Consider the following 12,801-nt stretch of genomic DNA (forward strand, 5'->3'; position numbering starts at 1 on the left):
TGGGTTAGGTTCACATTGAGGAATGATTTTGCAATCTCCACATGAGCAATTATGTAAGCCTTCCCAAAGCATGGAACATTTCTAGGGCAATTGTTGCCTAAACATAGTTGTAAACGACTTTAAAAATAAGATGTCACTCAATTTCAAACCTGTGGATTGAAATTTTCTCGGAAAATCCAACTTGATCTACCTTCTCCCACTGTGTTTCCCTTCACAGTCATAAACTGTAGTAGAATTATAACACACGTTAGGCACCAGGTTGCTATTTTAGGCTGGCATGGAAATGGCTCAGAGAAATGAAGCTCCTAGCAGCCAGCATTACGAACAAAGTTCTCTGACCTTCAATATCTTCAATACAATGACTGTTTTCCTCACTTCTATTCTTACCCTAAGAATCAGTGGAAAAGAAACAAAATAAGCCAGAAAGGAGAGTAATTGAAACCTTTGGCAAAGTGAGAAAAAAAGAGTACACGATATCCACACCATCCAAAACATAGTGGTCAGATATCACAATTCGAAATATTCATTTGTAATGTGTTTTATACTTCACATTTTATAAAATGCTGTGAATCTCTTGCTCTAGAAAGAAACATTTGTGGGAAGAAATTTTCAAAATCATCTTTTATAGATGAAGAAACATTAAATCAGCCATCAAAGTAACTTAGTTAATGGCAGAGCTCAAATAGAATCCAGGACTTGTAACTACTAATGTATTGCTTACACCATGGCATGCATGCACTCATTCATTCATACATTCAACAAGCATCGGTTGACTGCCTACCATGGCATATACTGAGAATACCATGTACCAGATATAATGGCATATACTGAGAATACATTTTATAAGAGTGAATAAGAAGAGATTCCTGCTCTCAAGGAAGTCATAATCTAATGGTGGAGATAGGCATATAAACCAAGAATTGCAACAGAGAGTAGCAGATACTAAAATAGAGAGGGTGGTACAGTGGTGGCAAAAAGAAAAAATAGATTAGTTTTATCGGGAAAGGTCTTCATGATTCTGGTGACATTAATGGTAAAATAGTGACCTGCTATTTTGTTGAAGAAGTCAAATAAGCTTTTGTCCTCGAATTATCCTAGAAAGAGAATCTATTACTTATGGCAGGCCTTAAATTCCACTTTAGGTAAAACTTAATCTGTCTTGTGTTTCCTCTGATTATTCTGGATTTGTTGGTGCGTAATTTTAAAGCAGTGGATCTCCGTGGTTTTCCCACTTAGATTGTTCTAAAGTGACGTGCACTGCAGGATTTGGCCGACATGTTAAGCAGCTGAAATTTGGGAAGGAGTGGGCAAAAGGAGACTAGTTCAGATGAGAAAATTACACATAATTTCTTTCCTCCCATTTTGTAAAAATCTTAGACCCACAGTCATTAGGGATTAAAAAGAACTTTAAGCGAATCCCTGCTTCTGCAAGGGTTTTTTCTTCTTCTTCTTCTTAAAATTTTTGAATCCAAGTCCAAAATTTAAATTTCTAAATTGACAATTCCATCATAATTTCCTTGCAGAATTAATTACAGTCTTAAGGGGATGTCCATTAATATCTTCCTAATAGTACTTTGAGAGTCTCAAATGTTCATTATTCTATTTTTTCCCACAACCAAGTAAATGTTCTAAGTGGAAAGTTAGTGACTACCTTGAGCTGGTACCTGAGAACCTGATTTTGTGCAAATGTAGTGAGTGGGAAGGAGAATGATATTATGTCATAGGGCTTACTTTGAGTCTAGCTTGAAAGGCAAGACAAACTCTCCATCTGCTTGAAACCCAGCGTATCTTCCAGAATCTCAAATTCAGCACCTACCAGTCTCAACCTAGGCAAAATCAGCAAGGTAGAATAATATTCTTATATGATAAGATTGTTTTTATTTTTTTCTCTCTGAATGAGTTTTAAAAAGAAAAACAAAACTCAAACTGCAGTTAGGGATAATAATTTCCTAAAGATCTTCCCTTTCCCCATTTCTCTCTTCTCTTTCTCCCTCTGTCTCTGTCTCTTTCTTTGTCTATCTCCCTCTCCCCCTCCTTCCACTTGGTTTTTGTTTGTCTCTCTCTCTAGCCTATAGCATAAAACTAAAGAAAAGATGAGCACGTAAGGAAAATAAGAGGCAGACGAGGTTTACTGCGCATGTTAAGAAAATAACATAACCTACCATTACCATTGGTTTAGTGTTTTCACTGGCTTATAAAATGTTTTCTTATATACATAATAATATCTGCCTCAAAATGAGGATTAAATATGCTAATGAAATTAATAGACTCTGCAATAGTTCCTGACACATAAAATGCTGTCAATCAATGTTAGATAGCATTATTACTCATGCTATTATTTTCATCACTGTTATTATAGTCATAATTTGTATAACCATATATGGAACAGTTCAGCAAGTACAAGTGCACATTTAATTGGTCATAGTATCACTTAGTTTAAGAAAGAGTAATTCTGTTTTTTATATATATATATATATATATATATATATATATATAAAATATACACACACATAAAGAACCTGAAAAAGAATATATATAGTCCCTTATAGGTTATTACAAAATATTGAGTCTAGGTCCCTGTGCTATACAGTAGGTCCTTGTTGGTGTTGGTTATCTATTTTATATATATGTATAACTGAATCACTGTGCTGTACATCTCAAAGTAGCACAATATTGTAAATCAACTATACTTCAATTAAAAAAAACAAACAAATGAAAAATCAAAAAAGGTTGAACAAATGTACTACTTTTTCACCTTGAAAGTCCAAACCCAAAGGCCTTTAGTTTTTCTTGTAATCAGTGTGAACATAAAACAAATCCAAAGAAAAAAAAGAAAGAAAGAAAGAATAATTCTATGTCGAAGCCCTAAATTCCTATCAATGCTTGACTACTTAGGGAACATGCATACTGAGTTTCTTCCATAAACTGAAAAGTACAACTATACCTTAAGTATAACTTTATTTGAAGGTTCACTACAAAAGAGTGGCCTTTAAAATAATCCTGAATAATTCTAAATCTCATGGAAAAGCAGTCACAACCCAACTCTGGCCTGCTGTTCCAGCCTTCACAAATGCCACTTCCCATTCTGTTCATCTGATGTTCCCCACACTATGGGCCATTAGCTACTCGCCAGCATGGCCAGTACTTCCATTCTCCTCTATACACATGTACTTCTTTATGCCTAGAATCTCCTCTCCAGCCTTTCCTTCCCAATCCATTGGGAAGCCTTCCTCTTATGACCCAGCCAGAAAATATCCCTCTCCTCTGCTTCCAAAGTGCATTCTTCATCCTACATCTTTCCTCCTATTAGCCATATCCCACTGCATGGAAATCCTTTATTCATGGAAATTCTTTTTTATTTATTTATTTATTTTTGGCGGTATGCGGGTCTCTCACTGTTGTGGCCTCTCCCGTAGTGGAGCACAGGCTCCAGACGTGCAGGCTCAGCGGCCATGGCTCACGGGCCCAGCCGCTCCGCGGCATGTGGGATCTTCCTAGACTGGGGCACGAACCTGTGTCCCCTGCATCGGCAGGCGGACTCTCAACCACTGCACCACCAGGGAAGCCCTATTCATGGAAATTCTTAACTCACAGGTCTGTGAGCTCCTTCAGGGGTACAGCCTGTGCCTTACTGGAGAACATTCTCAGTGCCAACTAGAGGGCCCGCACATAGGAACAACTCCTTCACTGTTTGCCAGATTTTGGGAAATATATTTCAAGTAGGAAAGACCAGACATATTACTAAGCTCCTGGTTCAGAGTTGAGGATAGAGCAAGACCAGAAAAAAATGCTGTCCAGTTGGTTTCCTTAGACTTACTGAAGCAGTATTTAATTTAGATACCAAAACAATCTCCCATGTAAAGGCATAATTTTAATACCAATAAAACATAACAGCCATTTGTTAAGCATTTACTATGCTCCAGCCATTGTTCTCATATTTCATGAATATTAACTCATTTAATTCTTAGAACAAGCCTAGTAGTTACATTCTCCCAATATTCCCATTTTATAGATTTAAAAAACAGAGGTTCAGAGAGGTTAAGAGTCTTTGCCCATGGTCATACAGCTAGGAAGAACTGGATGCAGAATGTGAGGGCAGAATTTGAACCCAGGCAAATTCTGCAGAGCCAGAGTTCTTAATCACCACCACTGTACTATTTGAGGGTGATTAAGGAGATTTTAACACTTACAGTAGGTAAAAATAGACTTATTCCAATAATCCAAAAGCTGTTAATGAGGTTGATAATGACAGGTTTAAATTTATTTTTCACTCCCACTAACTGCAGTTATACCAGCTTCTCACCAATTAAAGTCATGACCAAATCTATGACATATAATGTCCATTGAAAGAATTTGCAGGCCTTCCCTAATCTGATCCCATCTTTCCAAGCCTATGTTATCTCCCACTAGTTTCTAGCACACATGCTCCACATTCATCAGCCCATTTACTCCATTTTGCCCACTGTCGTCAGAGAGAGGTTGGCTCCTTCAAAAACATTGCTTACACTGAATGCTTGGTTTCTCTCTCTTCCTGCCCGCCACAACAACTTTTTCTTCTTCATTTTTCATTAGTCTACTTTTAATAACATAGTGATAATAGCTTTCTTTTGGGTAATTTTTGCATGATATAACTTTTCCATCTTTTTGGTTTCAGTCTCTTCTGTGTATTTTAAGTGTCTCTCTAAGTAAAAATAACATATAGTTGGTTGTTTTTATTTTTTAATCTAGTCTGACAATATGGGTCTTTTAATTGGAATATGTAGTCCATTTACATTTAATGTAATTATTGATATGATTGGGTTTTGCTATTTGCTTTTTATCTGTACTACTTATTGTTCTGTATTCTTTCTTTTCTTTTGATTACTTTTTTATAATTCCATTTCCTCCTTCTATTAACTTGGTAGCTATACATTATCTTACTATTATTTGTTAAACTAGAAATTACAACCTGCATAGATGACATATTGTAGTCTAAGATAAATGAGTATATTTACTTCTTCCCAGACAATGCAAAAAACTTAGAACACTTTAACTCCTTTTATCTTCTCTTAACACATGTTATTTGTGATACATTTAGCCCTACAAGATACTATTATTATAGTCTCACAACAACATTAAATATTTATCCTTTTTGAGGCTCTAAATCTGTCCTATATCTTTGAGTTTCCATCCAAAACAACAGTCTTTTTTCAGAATAGAACATGTTAGTACTTCCTCTTGTATGGGTCTGTGGGTGCCAAATTTCCCTCAGTGTTTATCAAAGGATGCCTTTATTTCATGCTCATTTTTGAAGGATGAGACTTCAGCTTATAGAAACTCTTTTGCAGGAGTTTTCCCATCATTTTACTTTTATTTTTATCTTTATTTTTTTGGCTGCACCATGCAGCATGTGGGATCTTAGCTCCCCAACCAGGGATCAAACCCATGCCCGCTGCAGTGGAAGCACAGAGCCCTAACCACTGGACCATCAGGGAATTCCCTCCTTTTGGGAGTCTTAACAAATAGGTTAGAACTTTTCATTAGTTACCCTATGTTTCTTACATTGTTTTCTGTGTGTGGGTGTGTTAATCTTTTCATCTTTATGTGCTTCATTCTGTATATTTTTTTCATATTTATCTTTCAGTTCACTAAGTCTCTCTTCTATGTGTCTAGCTTCATGTTAAACCTCCATTGAATTCCTGATTTCAGTTATATTTGTTTTTCTGTTCTAGAATTTCCATTTTGTACCTTTTTATAATTTACTGTTATCTGTTGAAATTATCAGTCTCATGTTTTATTATCTCAGATATATTAATTATATTTACTTTAAAATCCATTGTATGAAAACTCCAATTTTAAGGTACCTGAGGGGTTCCTTATACCAACTGCTGCTTCTTTTGATTTTCCATTACACTGTCTTGATTCCTTGTATGTCTGGTTATTTTTGACTGAATGTCAGATATTGCATGTGAAAAGCGGTAAGAGGTAATTTGAGACTAGGATGTTACCTTCCTTCAGAGATTTTGTTTGCTTATGACAGGTGGCTAGGGACACTAGCAATCCTGAATTATGTTAATTCAATCATTATATGACAAAATCAGTCCCTTCTGGGGAAGACCTGTTTCAGGACCATCCTTATTCATGGAATGTAGCTCTTTAGTTTGGAGTCCCAACCTAAAACCTGTGAGTTTACCAATGCTTCCCTCCTTGGCAGCATTGAACTTCTTTTCCTCCCCTAGACCTAAGCGTCTTTAAAGGCTCAGCTCATCTTATCAGCCTCCCACTTAACTTCCAAAATTGGCAGATGCCTCTATGGAAAAGCAGTCCCAAATGCAAAGCTCAGTTCTCTTTTCTTTTTTTTTTTCTTCTTTTCTTTGACTTATTAGCTCACTGGTGATTTAAATGGTTTTTTTCCTCTTAAAATTTTGTCCAGATTTTATAGTTTTCTTAGCTAGAGGGAAAGGATTGTTTGCTAATATATTTGTTTTCACATACAAAAATTAAAAACTATATAGTCATATTTCTTGATTGTTTTCCCCATCATTCATAAAAAGGCCTACTCTACTTCAATTTACAGTTAAATTTCATCTGGTACTGATTTTAGTATGAGCTGTGAGATAAGGATCTGGTTTATATTTTTTCTCAAATAACTAATTATTGTCTAATTATATATTGAATAATTCATATACTCTCTTGGATTTACACACACACTCTGTTAATGTGTTAATGTGCTAAGCCATCTTTATATTACTTTAGTCTTTTTCTGGATTTTTCTATTGTGTTTAACTATTTTCTCTATTTGTTTTTTCACCAGCACTCCATTGCTTTTAATTACTGTAGCTTTATACTATGTCTATACATCTGGTGAGAAAAGGCTTTCTTCTACTTCAAAGGCCCATTATACCTGGTTTGGGGGTTTTTTGTTTTGTTTTGTTTTTTAGACATTTTCTGGATAGTATAGCATAATTCATTTCATCAGATGCACTTTTAAATCTTTTGTCTCAACTGCCAAACCTCCCTCCCCAAACACACACCCCAAAGAGAGTATTTTAAAGAGGACAGACATCTTTACAAAATTAAGTTTTTCTAGCCAGAAACATCTTAAATCTCAAAGTTAATATGTTTTCATATAAATACTGCATGTTTCTTAATAAATATATTCCAATATATTTTATACTTAATATTTTCTTCAATTATATTTTCTAATTGGTTATTCTTTGTAACAGGAAAACTATTGATTTTTCCCTTATGAATATTAATATTCCAACAACAATCTTACTCATTATTTCTAATTATTTCTGGTATGTTTTATCAGTTGATCCATTTGGCTTCTGAAGATATAGAATTATATTGTTATGCAATAGTGAGAATTGTGCTAACTTCTTTACAGTACTTACTCTGTTCTCTTGAATAATAGCACATTAGCTTGTGTGGGAATTAATCTCAAATTTTAGCTTTAGGCTTGAGCCTTAATTCACCCAAACTAACCATTTATCATGATACCAATCTCCTCACCAAAGTGATTGGTTCAAGGATGAATAATACAGGCCCAGACTCAATGGGGCATGGCACACCATTGGTCATAGTGATTTTTTTTTAGGGTTTGACATGTGATTAAAGAGTTTCCAAGGTTTTCAGAAAAGGAGTTTTCTCATTCTCTGGACTGTGAGGTATAAACACATGGGACGCCTGGGACCCCTCTGGCCATTTTGCTCCCATGAGAGAAGCAGTCCAACACACAAAGGAGCACAGAGCTGAAAGAACTGAGAGAAATCAAGCAGCAAAACTGAAACAAGCCATGCTTGAAACGAAACCTATCCTGCAACTTTATAAGAGCAAATATATCTTCCTCTATTTTTTGAAACCAGTGCACATTACTTACAACCCAAATTATCCTAACAGATACACCAGCCCAATGTGGTATTCAAGAAACACACCTAAAACAGAATGATAAAGAAAGCTTGAAAATAAAGGCATGTGGAAAATTACACCAGGCAAACATAGGCAAACAGAAAGTAGAAATGGCAGAATCAAGATAAGATAAGAATTCAAGATCAAGACCATTAAGCAAGGAAAAGAGGCATATTATGACATCTACAAATACAATGAATGAATTCCTTCACACCAAAAACTACAGCAGCAAAATACATAAAGCAAAAAACTCTGACAAAGACAGGTATAACCATCATAAAAATCAGAGCCATAGTGGGCATGATTTTGCATGAGAATTTGATGAATCAAGCAGATACAAATAAGTAAGGATATGGAGATATAAATAATACAAAAAAGACAATGTGAAACAAAAATAACATTTTCCCTCTCTTCTTCACCAGAGAAGAAATTAGAATATCATGAACAATCTACCATTAGAAAGAGTCTGGGCCCAGTTCATTTTACTGCAGAGAGTTTAGGTTGCAAAATAACAAATTACAGTTCAGATAGTACTCCTTACTAATCTCAATTCTCACTATACAATTAAGGAGCCAAATATATTCAGAAAATTTGAACAAATTCTTTGGTTTCTCAACTCATGAGAACAGATATTTGGCTTTCTCATCCAAACCTTAGAAACCAAATATGATCAGCTATTGTGGTATTTTTCATCTCCTATGTGGAAAGACTCACTGTCATTAAAATGTTAATCCTTCCAAAAAGAACCTAAAATTAATGCAACTACAATTAGAATTTCTAAAAGTTTTCTTTAAACCTTGTTGTATACGTTAAACATTTTATAATATAAAAATTTTAAGATATAATAGAAGAAATCTGAATAAAGGAATGCCTGAATATGAATTTTGAAAATGCTCACTGAGCTCCAGAAATAATTTAATAGGATTTACACTCCCATCTATAAAGTATGAGGAGGCCTGTTCTACCACATCTTCAAAAGCACAAAACAAAGAGCTATAAATAATAATACAATGAATAATCATCTTCCCACTACCTTACCTGAAAAAAAGAAAAAATATAACAATGCCATCAAAGCTCACTGTGTATACATTTCAGATTCCATCCCCCAATCCCTTGAGGTAGTCACTCTTTCAAATTAGGAGTTTATCATTCTCATCTATTGCTTTATATTCTCACAATGTGTTATACACATAGAAATGTTTATCTGTTTTTAAGCTTTAAATAAATGATAAAACCCTGCATGCATTCCTCTGCCACTGCTTTGTTTCGTTTTGGAAAACAGTATGTTTATAAGTTGTTGATGCATTACTTAGTTCCAGCTCATTCTAGTTTTTCATCGTCTGGTGCTCAAATTGTCCTTGTGCTGGGTCTCCACTTCTATGAGCTCCTAGTTAATTTCTATCATTGCCTTCTATTTTTCCACTGCCTCCTGTGTGCTTACGCTCCATATCTCTGATCTTTTTTCAATGTTGATGCTGCTCCTCTCTGTTTCTAAAGCCATTTTCATTTCAAACCTGATCATATTCTCCCCTTCAATTTCTTTAAGCATGCCAGGTCACCTTTCCATTCACCAGGACTGAAATCCCTTTGAGAGGATGGAGGAAATCTAGTCTATTGTTTTTAATTTCCTGAAGTAATTATTATTCTAACACGTATTATGTGCCACCTTTCTTTTACATGTCACATTGCTTTTTCATTTTTTTTTTATGATTGTAAGGAAATCCCATTTTTCCTGCTACTTATTCAACTTTTATTGGGCACAATTTCATCTGGTCCTGATATTGCCCAATAACTTTGGAGGATTACCATCAATCCATTTCAGTGTTTACCTGGTCCCCTTGAATTGTCCATTAGGACTCAGGCTGGAAATCTGAACGTTTGAGAGAATGTAATGTGTATTGTTTCAGTCATTCGGAAAACTGAGGAGGGAAGAGAAGGTAGTGAGTAGCTAAAGCTCAGATATGGTTCTATTGTCTGTAAGTACTTTTCCAACAAATGTGTTGATCCTCACCCCAGCCAATCCCATTAAGAGAAATATGTCTTAAGTTCCTGTCATTCTCCCCTTTCTCTGTGAAAAGTTAACTCCACAGGAAACTAGGTTAGTGTGAGAGCTCTTGGCTCAAAGGCCTTCCATTTGTTCTTACTTATCTCTGTCTAGTCAACTTTCCTCAGTAGATGCGTTGAGTCTCAGGTACTCCTCTCCCTTGTTCCCTTAATTCTCTTCTAGGTTGCCTCTTTTTAAGAACAGCGTAAAGAACACTGTCCCTGGTCACTAGGTCTCTCTTCCCCTCCAGTTCCCCTCCTCCTCTGTGGTATGGAACTATATTCAGAGTAGGGATCTATTCCTCCTGTTCTCATCTTTCTGAAATTGTGAGGCCTTAAAAAACCCTTATAAGTTATTTCCCTAGAACTGCACCATCTGAAATGGGGCTACGTCTTTGTTAACTCTGCGTCTTTGCTGAAATTGTCTTTAATTGGCTGATCTTCAGTCTGTGGTGTGAGGCTGTGGCTGTTCCATAGTTGATAAAGCATTGATACAACCATGAAGTTTTCATGGGGAATAAGGGAACTGTATGCTCTAATGTGGTTGGGAATCACTCAGGGGTCTTGTTCAAATTGCAAGGCGGGGGCTTCCCTGGTGGTGCAGTGGTTGAGAGTCCGCCTGCCGATGCAGGGGACATGGGTTCGTGCCCCGGTCCGGGAGGATCCCACATGCCGCGGAGCGGCTGGGCCCGTGAGCCATGGCCGCTGAGCCTGCGCGTCTGGAGCCTGTGCTCCGCAACGGGAGAGGCCACAACAGTGAGAGGCCCGCGTACCGCAAAAAAAAAAAAAAAAAAAAAAAAAAAAATTGCAAGGCGGGACCTGAGAATAGGTATTCCTAATGAGCTCCCAGATGATGCTGATTCTGCTTGCTGCAAAGTGGTTACACTTTGATTAGAAAAGCTGTGTATTAGGTTCTCCGGAGAAAAGAACCAATAGGAATATATAGATAGATAGATAGATAGATAGATAGATAGATAGATAGATAGATAGACAGATAGATAGAAAGAGATTTGTTATGAGGAATTGGCTCACGCGATTATGGAAGTTGAGAAGTCCCACATCTGTCTGAAAGCTGGAGATTCAAGAAAGCGTATGGTGTAGTTCAAAAGCTTGAGCATTCTCAAGAGCAGGAGAACATTGATGTCTCAGCTCAGTCAGCAGCACAAGGACCCAAGTTTCCTCAGTCTTTCTGTTCAGTTCCTGGTCCTCAATGGATTGGATGATGCCCACCCACACTGGAGAGGGCCATCTGCTTTATTCAGTCCACCTGTTCATGCTAGTCTCTTTCAGAATCACCCTCATGGACACACCTGGAAATAATGTTTAATCAGATATCTGGGCATCCCATGGCCCAGTCAAGGTGACACATAAAATAGACCATTGCAGGCTGACATCATACAGCATACAAAGCAAGAAGGTGCTATATGGCTGGCCAAAAAATGTAAATAATAGCTAATATTTATTAAAATGTGACTACATCCTAACCACAGTGCTAAATGCTCTCCATGGATTATCTCATTTAATTCTCACAATAACCCTGTGAGGTAGGTACTGTATTATTTCCATTTTATAGAAAAGGAAATTGAGGCATAGACTGATTGGGTAACTAGTTTGAGATTAAACATCTACTAAGTGGCAGAATTGAGCAATTTGACTTTAGAGCCTCAACTTGAAACACCATCTCCTGGTGCAATCCTGAGGTCGCTTCTTATACTGCTATTCTGTAGAAAGCAAGGGTCCCACCATGCCTTTATAACAACTAGGTGTTTTGCTTAATGAAACTGAAGGGATGCTGGGGAAGATGACCTGAGATGGTGACCTCTGGAAGGTCATCAGCATGGTGACCAAACAGCGTGGGTGCTTCCTACAGGGTCCAGGTTGAGAAGCAAATGGAGCTTTACTGAGGAAAGAAAAGTGATAAATACCAATAAGAACAGTGTGAGGAAAAAACTAAGAGAAATCAGTAAGGAAAGAAAAAGCAGAACTTGGTGTCCTTACACATCAATTCAGAGAAGGGAGAACTACTGCCTAGCAGAACCTTGAAATAAAATTTCCTTAGAAAGCCCCAGAAAAGTTGTGTGTCTGTTACAAGTTAAAAGGGTAAGGGGAATTTACATATGCTTTTCTCTTATTTCTGTGGGCAAAGTACTACTCCTTCAAGATTCAGACCCCAGTGAAGCTTTCCAACCAACCCCAGCCTCCACCACGGTTAGGGTTTCTTCTTCGATGTTCCGAAGGTCTTTGGGCATGACTCAGGGTGCACAGTGTACTCTCATTCATTCGTTTATTTACATTTCTCCCTCGCTAGACTGTGATTTTTTTTTTAGGACAAGGTCTTAGTTTATACACATACCTTGAGCTCTAGGTACACTGGAATACTCTGTTCACTGAACTTAAGCCTTCAGTCTTGACATCCTTCCCTTTTCACTATTGACCCATCAGTCTCCTTTAAATGCCCCTTTTCTTATGAAGCCTTCCCTAAATTGAGCATTTCACTCTGTACCTTTATGATGACACAATATATTGTCTTACTATTAGATTTTGTCAATCCCTTTTCTGCATTAGATTATAAACTCCCAGTGGTGATGACTGTGCCGTCATGACCTTTGAATTCTCATTAGAGCTGAGCCGAATCCTGCACATTGGTTGATGCTCATAAAATCAGATACTGAACACATATTCAAAAAGAAAGGAAAGGAAAAGAGGTTTAGATACAACAAATGTGCCTGGACTGGCTAAAGTGGACTCAAACAGCTTGAAACAAAGACCTTCCAGACCCTTTCATGCATAGAAACTTCCCAGATCCTAACTTCTTCTGCTACTGAACACGTCACTCGAGAATGAGCCATTTTCTCCTCAGTCTTTGGT

Source organism: Pseudorca crassidens, chromosome 11, assembly GCF_039906515.1.
Source record: "Pseudorca crassidens isolate mPseCra1 chromosome 11, mPseCra1.hap1, whole genome shotgun sequence".
In the NCBI taxonomy this organism is placed as follows: domain Eukaryota; kingdom Metazoa; phylum Chordata; class Mammalia; order Artiodactyla; family Delphinidae; genus Pseudorca; species Pseudorca crassidens.